The 15,851-nt window shown below is 37.3% G+C and overlaps 1 long non-coding RNA gene across 1 annotated transcript; it reads left to right on the forward strand.

The window, feature by feature from the left end:
• The first annotated feature begins 12,965 nt into the window (after positions 1 to 12,965).
• Positions 12,966 to 13,519, forward strand: LOC121973417. Its single transcript, XR_006109595.1, has 3 exons — positions 12,966 to 13,006; positions 13,082 to 13,192; positions 13,395 to 13,519. It is a non-coding gene; the product is annotated as an uncharacterized LOC121973417 (long non-coding RNA).
• Positions 13,520 to 15,851: the final 2,332 nt, after the last annotated feature.

Genomic DNA, 15,851 nt, shown 5'->3' on the forward strand with positions numbered 1-15,851 from the left:
GCGCCCTCAAACTGCGGATGAGATTTCCCAAGGGTTATAAAAAAACCCTTGGACCTAGGAAAATATATAACAACTCTTATATTAACTTCCTAGCAACTATTTGAGCTTTCATTGTGTGTAAAAAGCTTCTCCGCCTTCAGAGAAGGAGATTCTTAGTGGGCTTTGCAACCGCTTTGGATTAACAATCACCTAGGTTATAACCAAGTCAATCCTGAGACTCATCCTTATTCTTGTTACTTTTATTTTATTATTATTGTTGCATTTTAAGTAAGAGTTGAAAGCATGAGAAGGGTATTGTTTTTCTATTTTATGCAATTCACCACTGCCCTCTTGCTAGCCCCACTACGTCAACAAGTGGTGTCAGAGCCCAACCGCCTCAGAATGACTAACCGCCGACTGAAGCACCAAGATCAAGATGATGGCTGGACCAACGATCTATCCACCCCAGGAAGTAAATCAGATTGGAGATTACGACTCAGCTAAGGAGCTTTGGGAAAAGTTCTTGGATTTGCATGAAGGAACTTCCGAAACAAAGCTCGCAAGACGGAACGTGCTCTGGAATCAATTGACAAACCTCCGGATGGAAGAATGAGAGTCAGTAGCATAACTACATAGAAGAATCAAGGAGCTGATCACCGGACTAACAAATCTCAGAGAAACGATAACGAATCAGGGCGCACAAAGGTATGCTTTAAATGCGTTCCCAAGAACACCTGAATGGATATCTATAGTAGACTCCTACTATATATCCAAGGATCTCAAGGTAAGTACTTTAGAAAATCTTTTCTCTGTTTTTGAATTACACGAATCTCAGTGTGCAGGACAAAGAAAAGGACCGAGTTAGAACGTTGCCCTAAAGGCAAGAACAAACGATTCAGATTCTGATGAATCAATTGATGAAAATGAAGCAGCCCTTTTGGTAAGAAAATTTAATTATTTATTCAGTCTAATAAGTTTAAATCGCAGACAAAGAGGGATTACTGAAACAAAAGGAAGGTCCGATGCTACAACTGCAATGAAAAAGAGCACATCAAGGATGACGATCCAAAATTGAAGAAAAAGGACAAAGAGAAAGAAAAGTCCCAAAGACCAACATCTTCCAAACGCAAGAGTCTGAAGGTCACATGGGATGAATCATCGTCCTCTGAATATGAAGTCGAAACCTACGTCAGACTTGCTCTAACAGCAATCCACTAAGAAAAAGATGAGACCAGCTCAAAAATGAGCATAGATGAAGGGGGAGGATCATCAGAAGAAAGCTGTGATTAATGGGGAGTATCAAAACTTAAGGTAAGTGAGGTACGTACTTTATCTCCCAAGCAGTCCTTTCAGTTTATTAAGATTCTTTCTAAATATTTAGTCAAATTAGAAAAAGAAAATGCTGAGTTGAAATTAAACTTGGCAAAGACATGTACCTTAGAGTTATTTAACAATTTAAAAGTAGAAAATGATAATTTAAAAATGAAAATCAAGAATTTGAAAAAAAGATACATGCTTGAAACCAAATAACTTTCAAAAATCAAAATTTAGAATTTATGGAAAATTAATCTGGTACATTAGAAAATATCAGGGACAAATTAAAAAAAAATTCAAAGGATATGTACCCCCTAAATTCTTAATTAACCTAATAGGAAGGAACCTATATTGGATTCCAAAGTTTTTCTTAGTTTAAACACTTTTTTTTGGATTTAAGGCTGTCATAAAAATTAAATGTTTAAATTCTCTAAAAGACTTTGTCTAGAACTGGTTGATGATCCAATAACCAAGAAGACCTAGTACCTCGTCACAGCTTGGAAGTTGATTATTGAATTGAATATTTAATTGACAAACTGATAAACTTATGAAATTAATTAAAATATTTTAATGTTTGTCAATTATCCATAATTTAGAAAATATTTTAAATTTCAAACTTAATTTCAAACTTTCCATATGTTTACTCTACTTTTTTGATGTGATAAAGGGGGAGGAAAAAGTACAAGCTCAGGGGGAGTAAGGGGAGTTTGGATTTTTTTCAAAATTCTAAAAATTCTAAATTTTTGCTAACTCTATTTTATAAGTCTAAATTTTGATAAATCAATTTATTTCATACTTAGTGTTGCAATTTCTTTTATTTGCAATTTTATACTTAAAATGTTTTATTGTGCAATTACTACTTGTTTGTTTTTTTTACCCTAACTTGAATTTGGGTTGATGCATATCAAAAAGAGATATTATTGGATCCTGTGGTTATTTTGATGTGATCAACCAAATTAGGTTAGGTCCTGTTTGGTTTTGATCCCTGTGTCTAAGTGTGTAGGAGCTTAGGAGCACAAGAAGTCGAGCGGAAGACACTGCTAGCGAGAAGGATAGAACGGGAAGGGAGCCGATGGGTTCGGTACATTCGAGGGATGAAAGAGCTGCGGAAGAGTACACCGGTGGGCGAGAAGAATGTACACGACCTTCGAGGGATGAGAAGTCGGAGCGGAAGCCTGCTCGAGGAGAAGGCCGGAAATTAGATTCGGGTGAGCCCTATTCCGGTGGCCGAGATCACCTAAGAGATCGCAATAGCAAAGGAGCAAGTTAGAGCTACAAGAGAAGCTTTCAAAAGCTGTTGAAGGCGCCTTTCATGACCGGAAGACGCCTTCGATGAACAGTGCAAATGCACCTTCCAAGGCTATGGAAGGCGCCTTCGGCTAGTCAACCTAGCCATTTTGTAATGGATAAAACTTTACCCATTGCGCCACGCTGGATGTGCCCTCAAGTTGCGGATGAGATTTTCTAGAGGCTATAAAAAGACCCTTGGACCTAGGAAAAGATATAACAAGTCTTGTACTAACTTCCTAGCAACTGTTTGAGCTTTCATTGTGTGTAAAAGACTTCTTCACCTTCAGAGAAGGAGATTCTTAATGGGGTTTACAACCGCTTTGGATTAACAATCACCTAGGTTGTAATCAAGTCAATTCTGAGTCTCTTCCTTGTTCTTGTTACTTTTATTTTATTGTTACTATTGCATTTTAAGTAAAAGTTGAAAGCACGAGGAGGGTATTATTTTTCTATTACAGGTAATTCACCTCTCGCTTCTTGTTGGCCCCGCTATGCTAACAATCTGCGCCCCTTTGCCAAGGACCACACACCCCTACGATACACCCAGATAGGGAGGGTTCACCCATGGAGAGAGATTTAGATACTAAGCCACACAAGTCTTCTTTTCCTCACTCTGACCACATTCCAGAGCCTCCTGTATATGATTTTTTTTTTTTTTTATTTTGGCTCTAGTCTTGATGTTATTCATGTAGAGTAGGTCGCCAAGAGGTAATTCTTCGAACAACAAAGTGGGACATAGATTAGTGGATTTGGAAGCTTAGAGAGACATTTCTAGTGAACAAATGCACATTTACAGGAGGCTCACTCATATTTTGATGTTGAAGCAAAGAGGAAAAAAAATATAGTGGGTGGAGCAAAGAAGATTCTGCCTGAGATGCGATAGTTCATGGGGGACCGGGTAGAGCAATGGGAACAAGGCCACTATGAAAGAGAGGAAATTGCAATTGCTCAAACCAAGAGTATGTACCTTTGGTAGTGACCACACAATTTCACAGGCTCAAGCAGAGATGGAGGGGAATCTAATCCACCTTTTCCTCCTTCGGATGATGAGCATTGAGACATGGTATGCTCTTTTGTACATATTGTTTAGAGGCTCCTGCAGTTAGGGGTTTTACTTTTTCATTTGGTAGTATGTTTGAGTTTTTAGTTATTGAGTGAGAATTGCTTAGGTTACTATTCTTTATATTGATCTTGAAGCATGAATAACATGAAGTGTCCTTTAAAAACATAATTTATATGATAGTTTTGTTGGTCCCATGTGGACTTATTCTTTTATTTTGGTGATTTATATCTTCCCATCTCTTGGTAGAATCTTGATAAAGTGTGCTTGAGTTGGTTTGCTTTCACTATAGCGTATTTGATAGTTTGATATTTCACTACACTAACGGTTTGTTTCCTAAGGGATGAGTTAGTACAAGCTAGTCATTATTCATTTAATTGAATTAGTACCATGGTAACATTTTCCCCAATATTTTAGTTACTAGACTATGCTCGATTTGTGAAATCTCATTTGAAAAAAATCAAAATCCTATGTGAAAAAAGGGAAATGTTTGAGATGTTTGAGATATAATAAAACACTTGAGTGACAAGGAAAATGGAAAAGAAAATAGTGGAAATAAAAGGATAAAAAAATAGTTGTCATGGGTAGAAATGATAAAATGCCTCTTTGAGACCGAGTTAGGTTACTAGAGAAACATTTATTTATTTCTCTCATCACTGAGTATGCCTTTGAGACTTTGTGTAGGGAAAAAGGGACGAACCTCGCATATGACAAGTAAGTGCCTAATGTCAAAAATCTTAGGAACACAATTGAATGATAACTTGACTAGGAAGAAATTCGAAACCTAGAAAACAAATCATGCAGTGTGCACTTAACTATCTTATAAGCTTAGTGAAAATAATTGAGTCTTAAGTTGATACCATTTAATAGGACTAGATGGATTCACTGAAATTGGGGATAATATTCACATGTTCTTTTTAGATTCATATTTGCTTGGGGACAAGCAAGAGTATGGTCTTAGGGAATTTGATAAGGGTAAAGTATATAAGGTTTTTATCATATTTTCGCACTACATTCGACCCACTTTTGCATGCATAATTCAGGATAATTTGATTCTATACTTTATTTTCATGTGTTATTATTCCTAGATATTGTTCTCGTTTATTGTGGATGACAAGAGTGAAGATTTGAGCGAAACTTAGAGCTAAAAGACCAAGACAAGGAGCTTTGCCCTACTACGGGACGTCGTGGCCAGCGCTATGCCCCATGGCAGGCTCTGTTGCCCTACCACGGGTGGTCGTGGCAGGCTTGGTCATTGCACCACAAGCAGCCGTGGCTAGTGCCATGGCCCGTGGCAAGCTCGATCGCCATGCCACGGGCACCCATGGCCGGCGCCACGACCCGTGGCAGCGGGATTTGAGAATGCACGCCACGCCATGGGCAGTTGTGCCCAAAGGCATGACCAGTGGCGAGCATCCAACCCTAGCGGCAATAAAAGGTAATTCATTCATCAAAGCTAGGGATCTCAATTTGGGGTCATCCAAGGACCCCCAAGGCGGCGGAGAAGGAGTATTTGAAGCCATTCTTAAGTCATCCAAGTACCAAGGAGCCATCGGGAGCATATAGGAGGAGGATTTTCAAGCAATCTGAGCATTTTCTTCCTCTTCTCTACTTTCTCTGATTTCAAAACTATTTGATTGTTATTATTAATCATGTTTGCTGGATCTAACACCTTGGTTATGGGGTAATTTACTGGAATATAGGGTCAGAGAGTAATTTCCATGTGATGTAAACACTTTGCTTTGATCTATGCATGTTTTCTATCTTGTTGCTATGATATGTTGGATTGTGATATGGATCTATTGTTTTAATATGATCTCGATGCCAAAAGCATGAGATTCATATCCCATGAGGGTTTGAGGATGAACTGAAAGGAGAACTCGATCCTTCGACCTGTAGATGATCAAGACACGGAGAGTCAGATACGAAAGTGTAACCTGGCTTGCTGTAAGGAACCCTAGGCAAGCATATAACTTAATGAATCATACCTAATACATTCCATGATTAGGGTTAGTACGCCATTATAGAAGCAAAAGTTCACATCAAATATCTTAGGATTGTCTACCTACATGAGCCAATATTGAGGACAAGAATTAAAACATAGATCAAGTGTTTGCTAGGATGGAAGTGAAACCTAAACCCTAGGTTCATTCTCTCTGACTGTCTTTCCTCTATCTACTTGTCTTGATCACATTCTAACTTGCTTTTGTGATCTCTCTGGATTCTCTCTCTCTCACCCTCTCACTTCTTTTTCACATTTAGATTTTGATTTGGATTTGTGTCAAACCAATACTTTTGATTTAGTGTAGACGGTTAAGTTTGATTGGTAAGCTAGAACTCGATACCCAGTCCCTATGGATTTGATCTTATTATTACTTGACAATACTTCCATGCACTTACGAATTTGCCCACACATCACTAATCTAGTTTGAACCCTTAGGTCTGAATTACCTATTATTTGATTAACTGGATGGTTTAAACTAACTCTTGTTATTCTTAAGTCAGTTTTTTCTTGTAGTTGTTTTTGCTCATCTTCTTGTTCTTCTATGAGATTTAGATTTTTAATAACTCCCCCTTAATCAATGCTAACCCTAACAAAATCAATTGATTGATATTGAATTTGATTTAAGTTAGGTTCCTTAGAGTTTAAGTTTCATCAAATTTTATATTTGTTATTTTTTCAATTCTTAGTATACTTTTATTCTAAACTCTATAACATCTACTATTTAGGGAGTATCTTATAAAATTTCATTTTCAACTTTTGAAGTAAACTTTTCTAAGTGTTTTCTTGTATTTAATATATAAACTAGACACCCAAATACTTTAAAATATTTAACATTAGGTATTTTATTATAGTAGATTTCAAATTAGATTTTATTATATTTTTATTTATATTTGTTCTATTTTGTATGTAGCGGGCTATACTAACAACTTATACCTAAAAATATTTAGGCAGTTGGTATTCATTAAGTATTATTCTAGTGGCTTCTTATAGAATTCTATTTTTTTCTTTTTACTATTCCATTTTGTTGAGGTGTTTTAGGACATGAAAAATTTATAGTGATAACCATTTTCTAAGTAGAATTTGTTAAATCTATAGTTTTTAAATTCACCACCATTAGCATTCTTAATTCTTTTATTTTTGGTCTTTTTCATTTTCTATTTGTTTATAAAATTTACTAAAAATTTTAAATGTTGCATCTTTATTTCTTAAGAATTTTATCCAAGTGAATCTTGAATAATCATCAATTATTACTAAACAATATAAGCTTCCACTAATTGATTTAACTCTATGTGAGTCAAATAAGTCTAAGTATAATAATTGAAGTATTGAGTTGGTCTGAGTTTGATTAGTTGGTTTATTGGTTGATTTGATATGTTTTTCTTGTTGACAAGCATTATAATTATTAAATCTCAATTAGATAATTTTAATAATCCTCTAACTAGATCATTTAGTTTAGTGAGATTTCTAAAATGAGTGTGAGATAGTCTTCTATGCTATAGCCATGTTTCCTCTTTTTGTGTCAAGTGACGCTTAAGTGAGAAGCTAGTTAAGTTAATTGCATATATATTATCCTTTCTAAACCCTTTAAATCTTATGTTAGGGTTATTTGTGTGCTTAATGAGACATTTAGAGGATACAAATTAGGGGTGTCAAAAATGAACCCGACCCGACGACCCAACCCAAGTCGACCCGAAAAAAATTAGGTTCGGGTTGGGCATTTTCAGGTTTGGGTCGGATTCGGATTGGAGGGTTGAAGAGCAAAAAAGTTCCGGGTTGGGTCGGGTCAGGTTCAGGTTGACCCGGGTTGACTTAAATATATGATTTTGTACTTTTGTAGGTTTTTTTGGGGTTAAATCAAATTTTATTTTAAAAATTTAGACGTTTTATGTATATTAATATCATATTTGTATGATAATGATGGAGTATTGAGATAAAAGTGAAGAATTATAGGGAAAATAATCCAAAAAAGTCATTTTGAATAGAATTTTCGAGTTATATGGTTCGGGTTGATCGGGTTGGTCGGGTTCAGGTTCGGGTTGAGGTGTTTTGGGTTGAACTCGAGTTCGGGTCGGGTTCGAGTTGAGTTAAAAAAAAAAACTCAACCCGACCCGACCCACCCAAATTGATACCCCTAATACCAATTTAACCTTATAACTAGAATCACAAAGTTGACTAATACTAAGTAAATTGACTTAAACTTGTCAACAAGTAATATTTTTTGAATAACAAAATCAAATTTGAGTTCAATATTACCTATCCCAATTACCTTAAGTTTACCATTGTTTCCAAAGGCAATAGTTCCTAAGCTCTTGTGTGTTAGTTTGATGAATTTGGTGTGATCTCCAGTCATATGTCTGGAACAACCACTATCCAATATCAACTTGGATTCCTATAAAAAGTATGAGTCGTTATTAATTTTGATGACATGATTAAGCTTAAGTTAGGTTTAATTAAATTTTAAAATTAAGTTTAACTTTTATTGTTAATTTTAATTTACATTTAAATTTTAGTTTAATTATAATTTAATTTAAATTTAAATTTAATTTAATTTTTTAATTTTTAATATTAATATTAATTTTAATTCAATTTAATTTTAAATTTAATTTAAATTATCTTAATTATTTCACCCAGTCTAATTTTTCAACCAAGCTATTCCTATAGTTTTATAAGATGAATTATATTTTGAAGATGGTTTGACCTTGTGTTGAATTTAGGTTTGATTGTTAGTTAATTAAATATATATTTTAAAAATTAACTTCCAGGCTGTGGTGAGGCACAGGGGTTTTCTTGGGTATTAGAACAACAACTATTTCTAGACAAAGTCTTTTTAAAAATTGGACATTTAATCTTCCTATTGATAAATCTTGGTCTAATTCGTTTTGGATGTGGCGAAATAGCTTCGGTTAGTTCCACTCAGCCAAGTAGACCACATAGGGTACACCTTACCCTACCTGACTCCCTAGACCAAAGTTTCCTAACATATTATCATCTCGCCCTACCCTGCTACTATGTTGGACAAGAATCAAACTATATTTTTTAATCTAGTCCTAAATACCCAAATAGGTATGTTAAGTTTTTGAGGTGTCAAATAATTTAGTCTCCTCCTAAATTATTGAACTCATGTTTTGTGTTAAGTTTTTGATTAGGTTTATATTAATTTATTTTATAGTTGTAATATACTTGATTATGGCTTTGCTCATGGGATCTAAGCATTTTAATTGAGTTGGACTTGTAGCTCGAGTCTGGATTAATTGATTGTTTTGTTTTATTAGATCTATTTAAGGAATTGTTTTGTTTTGTTTTTATATAGTGAATTTTATTTTTAGGTACATAAAATTTATTCAGTTCTATTTGTTTGGTTAGACAAGCTTTTGGAATTCATGCTTTGATTTATTTTTAAATTTGACTTATTAATGAAATAAAAGTTTTATTTGTTGAGTTGGATTTGTATTCAAATCCGAATTTGTTGTACATATCTCGTTGGGATCTAAGTATCATATCTAGGTATTTGAATCTGGTGGTAAATATTTTTAATAATTCTTTTAGATTGGTTACTTCAGTTTTTAGGTGAGAGTTTGCTTCCTCAGTCCTTTAACTTGAGTTAAGTTAGTGTTTTTAGTTTGAAAGTTTAGTGGTTCCTTAAGGTGTTGATTTTACTTGGGGAGTGTTTCAAATTGTTTTTCATATCTAGATACTTTCTTATTCATGCATGCAATTATTCTAAAAAATTTGCAGTTGAATTAAATGTTACCTTCTTGAAACCTTCAGAAATGAGTACATACTCATGGCTTAACTCGTACTCGGACTCGCTTGCTCGATCACAATCGCTTTCCATCTCTGGTTCGGTTGCCATGAGTGCAAGGTAGCTAGCTTGCTTTCGATCTTCTATGCCCAATTCTTCTAAGGAAGATTCATCCCAGGTAGTGTGGAGTGCCTTCTTCTTCTTCATTTTCTTAGTCTTGTCCTCCTTTCGATTTGGGCACTCGCTCTTAAAATGCCCCTTTTTGTTACATCTGAAATAGGTGATGTTGGTTTTTCTGTCGTTAGAGGTTGACTTGATTACCTTTTGTAGATCCTTCTTTGTGAATCCCTTCTTCTTTTTAGTGAACATTCTTTTGACCATGTTCACTAGCTGCTCTTCATTTGATTCCGAGTCCAATTCATCTTCTAACTCAAACTAGGTTAGGATTCTTGTCTTCATCTCCTTGGTTGAACCTACAAGAAAAGTTATACCTTTCTCGATCTTTTAGGAGTTAGTCTATTCATGTAATTCAAATTCATAGAATAGTTGATCTAATTTTAACTTTGACAAGTTTCTCGAAACTTTATAGGCATCTATCATAGATGCTTATATTGTATTTCGGGGAAATGTGTTCAAGGCATATCTTATGATATCATGATTTTCCAACCGATGGCCAATCAGGTGAAGTCTGTTGAGGATGTGCTTAATCCTCGCATGAAGCTAGCTTGCTATTTCTCCATCATGCATTTTCATGTTAAATAAACTATTTAAAAACAAGTTTGTTACCTTAACATCACTAGTGCCTTCATGCAACTCAACCAATTTGTTCCAAAGCCCCTTCGCGTTCTTGAAAGGTCTGACTCGGTTGAGTTTTTCCTTGGTTAGTTTGCATTATAGGGTGTTCAATGCCTTTAAGTCAGTTTGTGCCTTTTTCATTTCTAGGTTCCAATGTTTTGGGTCAAGTGGTACTTTTATTGCTTCATCTATTGGCACCGTGTATCCTCATCGAATGGAAAACCACTAGTTGATGTCAGTCTTCAGGTATACCTCCATTCTCTTCTTCCAGTAAAAGAAATCATCCCTGTCGAAGAGTGGTGGGCGGGTGATGTTGTAACCTTCATTTTGGGCCATTTGATTCTGAAATAGAAAATACACACAAAGATTCCAAGACTATGTCTTGGATAAGTAGTGTAAGAGATAAAGAAAAAAAATAAGGCTTGAGTGATGTTGCACCAATTTTGAGCAATCCGAAGAATTCACAATGAAAAGTTTATCCAAAGAGATAATTGTACCAATTTATATAGATTAAAAAAAAAATTAAAATTGAAACAACAAAGAGCAAAGCGAAAGTAAAAAAAAAAACTCTGCTCGATTGGTGGTTGCACTAATTCAGAGTGGCATTACTCTGATACCACTTGTAGGAGTATTGACATGTGAGAGAAGAGGTGAATCACGTGTATTTTAAAATCTTTTATTTTTCAGCTTTTAGAAATACGAGTGTGTAGCAGAATAAATGAACAAAAACACAAACAGAAGAATATAAGAGTTTTTACTTGCTTCGAAGCCTTCGACAAATCCTATTCCAAGACCTTTCCGATGGGTAATCACTAAATCTCTCTGTCGATAAACTCCCAGTAGAGTAATCGAGTACAAAGGAATATAGGGAAGTATAACTACCTACACTTCCTTTTGTAGATATAATAAATATGCACTAATAAAAATTTGTTACCAACAAAAGTGGAAATCTAGATGTGCTCGTGTGTTGGTGTCAATCTTCCGGTAGTGGTCGGGTGTAATAGAGCAGTAGTATAATTGCAACGTGAAGACGAAGTAGTAGAATGATCGTTTGAGGTAGTATGGAAGTGTTGGTGCAATCGACCTCTAGGGTTTCAATGTTTGCCAATATACCTAAGTCTAGTCAGTTGATCAAGAGTTGATCCAAACAAGACTTGATGTTTAGAAAAGAGAAGTTTAGTTAAGACTAGATGACTAGCAAAGGTAAGCCTTAACCGAAGGATAGACAGATGAGAAGTCTACTGAGTGACTAGTCCTAACTGGAGATTAGACAAAGTGAAAGTTCTGGTGAATAAAGCCGGACCCTAGTGAGTGAAGTTAGGCGATGAAAATCCTAGTGAGTGAAGCTAAGTATTGGAAGTCCTGGTGAGTGAAACCAGACCCTAGTGAGTGAAGATAGGTGGGAGAAATCCTGGTGAGTGAAGTCAGATTCTAGTGAATGAATGTAGGTGGTGGAACTCCTGGTAAGTAAAGTCAGATAATGGAAGTCCTAGTGGTTATATGTGTGCGGTTGACTGAACCAGCGAATCTTGAAATCTGTTAACACTATCATACTTTACTGCTTTATCTATTATGCTAACTCAATGTTGCAGGAAAGTCCAGCTAGGTCAACGGGCCGATTGGATAGCTGACATGAAGTCCAAACAAGGTCAACGGGCTGACCGAATGTCCGACAAGATAGTAAGTTAATATAAGTCACTGGAGGAGAGTGACTATAACATCTCTAATTTTTTTTTGAGACCCATGAACATCAAAGGTTATACCTCTAAACATCTACTGTAAATACATTAAAGTGATAAACCCAACATAATGAACCACTATGCCCAATATAATCCGTAGCATCCCATGCAAGGAGTTAACACAACAAACCGGAAAGTGCCAATGCAACTGTAAAATACCGGAAATAGGCGAATATGAATAAGGGAATTTTCCGAAATTTTTGGACATTTTTCGGAAATTTTTCGGAGCTCGTACGGACGAGTTGACGGGGATAAAAACGAGGTCCAGAAAAGCCTGTTTAGGTTACCTTGTTTTAATGAGGAAAAGATTTATTTTTCTTTTCCATTTGCTTTTTCTTTTTCTCTTATTTCTTTCTCGTGCACCCGACGCCGAAACCACCCGCGCGCCCGACTTCTTCCCTTGCCCTAACCGGCGCCGACGCCTCTCTTCTCCTATCTCCTCTTCTCCTCTCCTTTGCCACCACCACAGCCGACGCCGAGCACCGGTCACAAGAGCTCCAGCGACTGCCTCTTCCTTCCTGTCCAAGCATCGGCGTCGCGTGAGCCACTGTCGACCCACTGTCGTCTTCCCTAACGTCGCTCCGTTGCCGCCACCACCACACGGGACAGCGACGACGCCCCCACAGTAGACGCGGCCGAGAGCTCCCACCGTGCCCTAGCCCCTCTTAGTGGATAACCGGCTGCCAACGCTTAAAGTCACTGTCGATTTGCAGCCTCTGCCCTAACCTCTGCTTCCGACGTCGGTAAGGGTTCTGCCGTGGCCACCATTTGGGATCCGTATGTCGTCGTTGCCCTCTGCTCTAGTTTACTGCCTCAGTAGCCCCTTGCTGGAAAACAACACCGGAGCCCTAAATCCTCCGTTCTCTATTCCAGTGAGTTACTGGATGAAGGTAAGGATCAGGTTGCAATTTTAGTTGTGCACTTGTATTTGATTGGGTAGTTGATGCATTCGTAGTGTGATTTTTGGATTCGATTGTTGGAAGGCACCTAGTTGGTTCCGGCTATCACAGCATTAATAGTTGTTGCTGTCCCTGCTTGATTTCCGGCCATCACACCCCTGTCAACAGATTGGCACATCTGAGGTAAGATTAGGTTGTAAGATGGGTTGTTGTTTGATTTGTGATTCCTTATTATTGATCTCAACTTGATCTGATCAGTGGGAAGGATTTCAGCAGGGAGTTTGTGTTCTGTGGGCTTACTTGGTTCTAGCAGAAAATTCCGACCAGCAGCACCCCTTGTTCCAGAAATCAATAAGGCTGAGAAATAAGGTAAGGTGTAGGACATTTGATATATGTTATGAATCATGGTTTTGATTCAATTATTTCAGATAGTGTTTGTGTCAAAGGAATTAGGATTTTATTTTAATCTAATAGTATGATTAAGGTTTTATACTCATTTAGAGTTAGAGGTTTTGTTTAGCTATTTGTGAGAATTGTAGCTAAATAAAATATATTTATGTTGGTGATACAGGACTTGACGCGAGACGAGTATCTCGACGTCAGATTTGGACCTGATAGGATTGGACCTTTATTTTGGAGGCAGGTACTTTTGACTTATTGTCTTTGATATGCTTAGTAATGAAAATAATATGTTGCATTAATTGTGTTTCCTATTTGTTTCGGTTAATCACTGTCCAATACATGTTACCTGTTTGATTGATTGTTTGTTTGCATCTCGTATTGATCTTGTACCTGATCTATCATGCTCATGGGTAGTGATATAACCATGTTTCACCATGTCAGGACCTAGGTTTGATACCTTAGTTGATCAATATATCTTGATATGATTTATTCACTATGGTGCCCATTGTTATATGTCCGGAGGTTGGTTTAGTATATTACCATACTTAGTGACATGCACCATTGATCGCATGCTGTGCGATAAATTGCTCCATTATTGTTGAGCACTTTGCGGTTTTCATCCCTTTCCGTTGTGGCGTTCATGGGTAGCGTGACACGGTAGTATACGTCGGTTTGACTCTTCCGTGCTCGTTGATCCGCTCGAGGTAGTGTGTGACGTGTAGCGTTAGAGATTCCTCCCGTCATAGCGTCTTGGAGATGAGGCATTCGCTCCCCATTTATGATTTGGGGTAGGAGTATGTATGTACTCGACGTCCGATCGATCACTCATCGGAGTAGTGTTGAGTGCATCGTCTGACCCTACCCACTTGGTCCCACTTATGTTGTGAGTTGGGTGCGGTGACCATGACATTTGCATCATATGCATGATGCATTTATTGTTGTGATTGTGATTATTGCATTTATATCTCTGCGTATTGTTTGGATACCTATGTTTGACATGTATCAGTTCTATACCTTTCGGATTGTTTGTCCTTATACCGGGTTAGTACTGATTCTCTCCTGTCTTCTTTGGTTTGCATTTACCTTTATTTTTATAGAGCGTGATTAGTGCTAGATGTTATTTCTTTACTTTGCATATCAATTGTACCTGCTGAGTGTTGGACTCACCCCGCCTCCATTGTTGTTATTTTCAGGTTGATGCTGTCAGGAGGGAATTCCAGTCGCTAGTCCTCACTGCGCGTAGTGTTAGATCCCTGCCGACCTCGATGTTTTATCTATCATTCAGTTTTGTTTTTATTTTGATTATGTGTGGACTTGGTTATTTGGATACTTGGACATTGTATGTTTTCTTTTACGATATTGATGGATGTTCTATTCGATATGTTTTTACTACATGCCTGCCTGGACGGTAGAAGAGGTGAGTTCGTCGGATTTGAGTTTTACGAGTGTAGTGGAGTAGGGTGGATTTCGAGTATTATTTTTCTGTTTAATTATCTTAACTGCGTGGTTGTGATGTTACTATTATAACTGCGTGGATGTTTGTGTGGTTGTGTTATATTTATTGTTATTATTCCAACCGCATGTGACTGAGGTATGGAGATATGTAGAAAGTTTCAGATTGTCCGCCGTACAGAGGAGATGCTGCCGAAATTTCTTCGGACGGGGACTCCTCTGGGGCGTGACAGCAACTCTTCATACAATCATAAAGGCACAAAAGATCCTGGTCTTCATACAATCATAACTAGCCCCCACGGGCTGGATCAGCTGGAGAGGTGCCTGATTCTTGCAGCTAAGGTTCTGGGGTCAAAGGTCGCCAGTTGCACACGGGGTTAAAATCCTGGTCTGCTGTGCCAAAAATTCCTGCGACCCCCAGTCACCTCTCTTGCCCAGCATTAACCGTGATTTACTCCCTCTGGAATCCTGGGGGGCCAGGCCCAGGGGGCCGCTAGGGTGGCGGTTCCACCTTTTGCAGATAAAGGCACAAAAGAAAGACAAGTCTTCGCTGCACTCCTAAGGCGTTCGAACAGTGTGTCGTGCATCCATCTCGCCTGCTTGCCTACTTCGTACGCCTACCTTCCAGCATATACTAGAAAACATCCTCACCTGAAACGTAGGCATCATGAACCTACAGACCCAGCAAGAACATCTCAATATGAAGGTATGACATCTATAAGAAGCAGGAGTAGTAGCTAATAATCTTAGAACATCAGCTAAATTATGGTGCGAGATATAGAGCAATAAATGAAAGAGTCTGTCTAGCTAATATGGGTGGATATGTCACAAAGTGGTAATCACATTTTGAACCAGTTAATCAATCCCATGATCCTAAATGTACCTTCTAGAGAACATGCAGTCGTATAACCGAAGCTAACAATAAATTACTATATCAATCATGTTTGGAAGGGCCCTCCCCAGAGTTCATCCCGGGACACCCAACCCGTACTGTCACCACATATGCTCATACACATCCAATTAGGTACATAAGAAACCATAAACTATCTACATTATATTGTAAACAATTTATCATGCATAACCAATTCATTCATTCAGTAAACATACCCATTCACAGGGACCTTTCCATATCCAAATCATACATAACATAAAAATACACAATATAAATCATGCG

The sequence above is a fragment of the Zingiber officinale genome, chromosome 4A, assembly GCF_018446385.1.
Source record: "Zingiber officinale cultivar Zhangliang chromosome 4A, Zo_v1.1, whole genome shotgun sequence".
In the NCBI taxonomy this organism is placed as follows: Eukaryota; Viridiplantae; Streptophyta; class Magnoliopsida; order Zingiberales; family Zingiberaceae; genus Zingiber; species Zingiber officinale.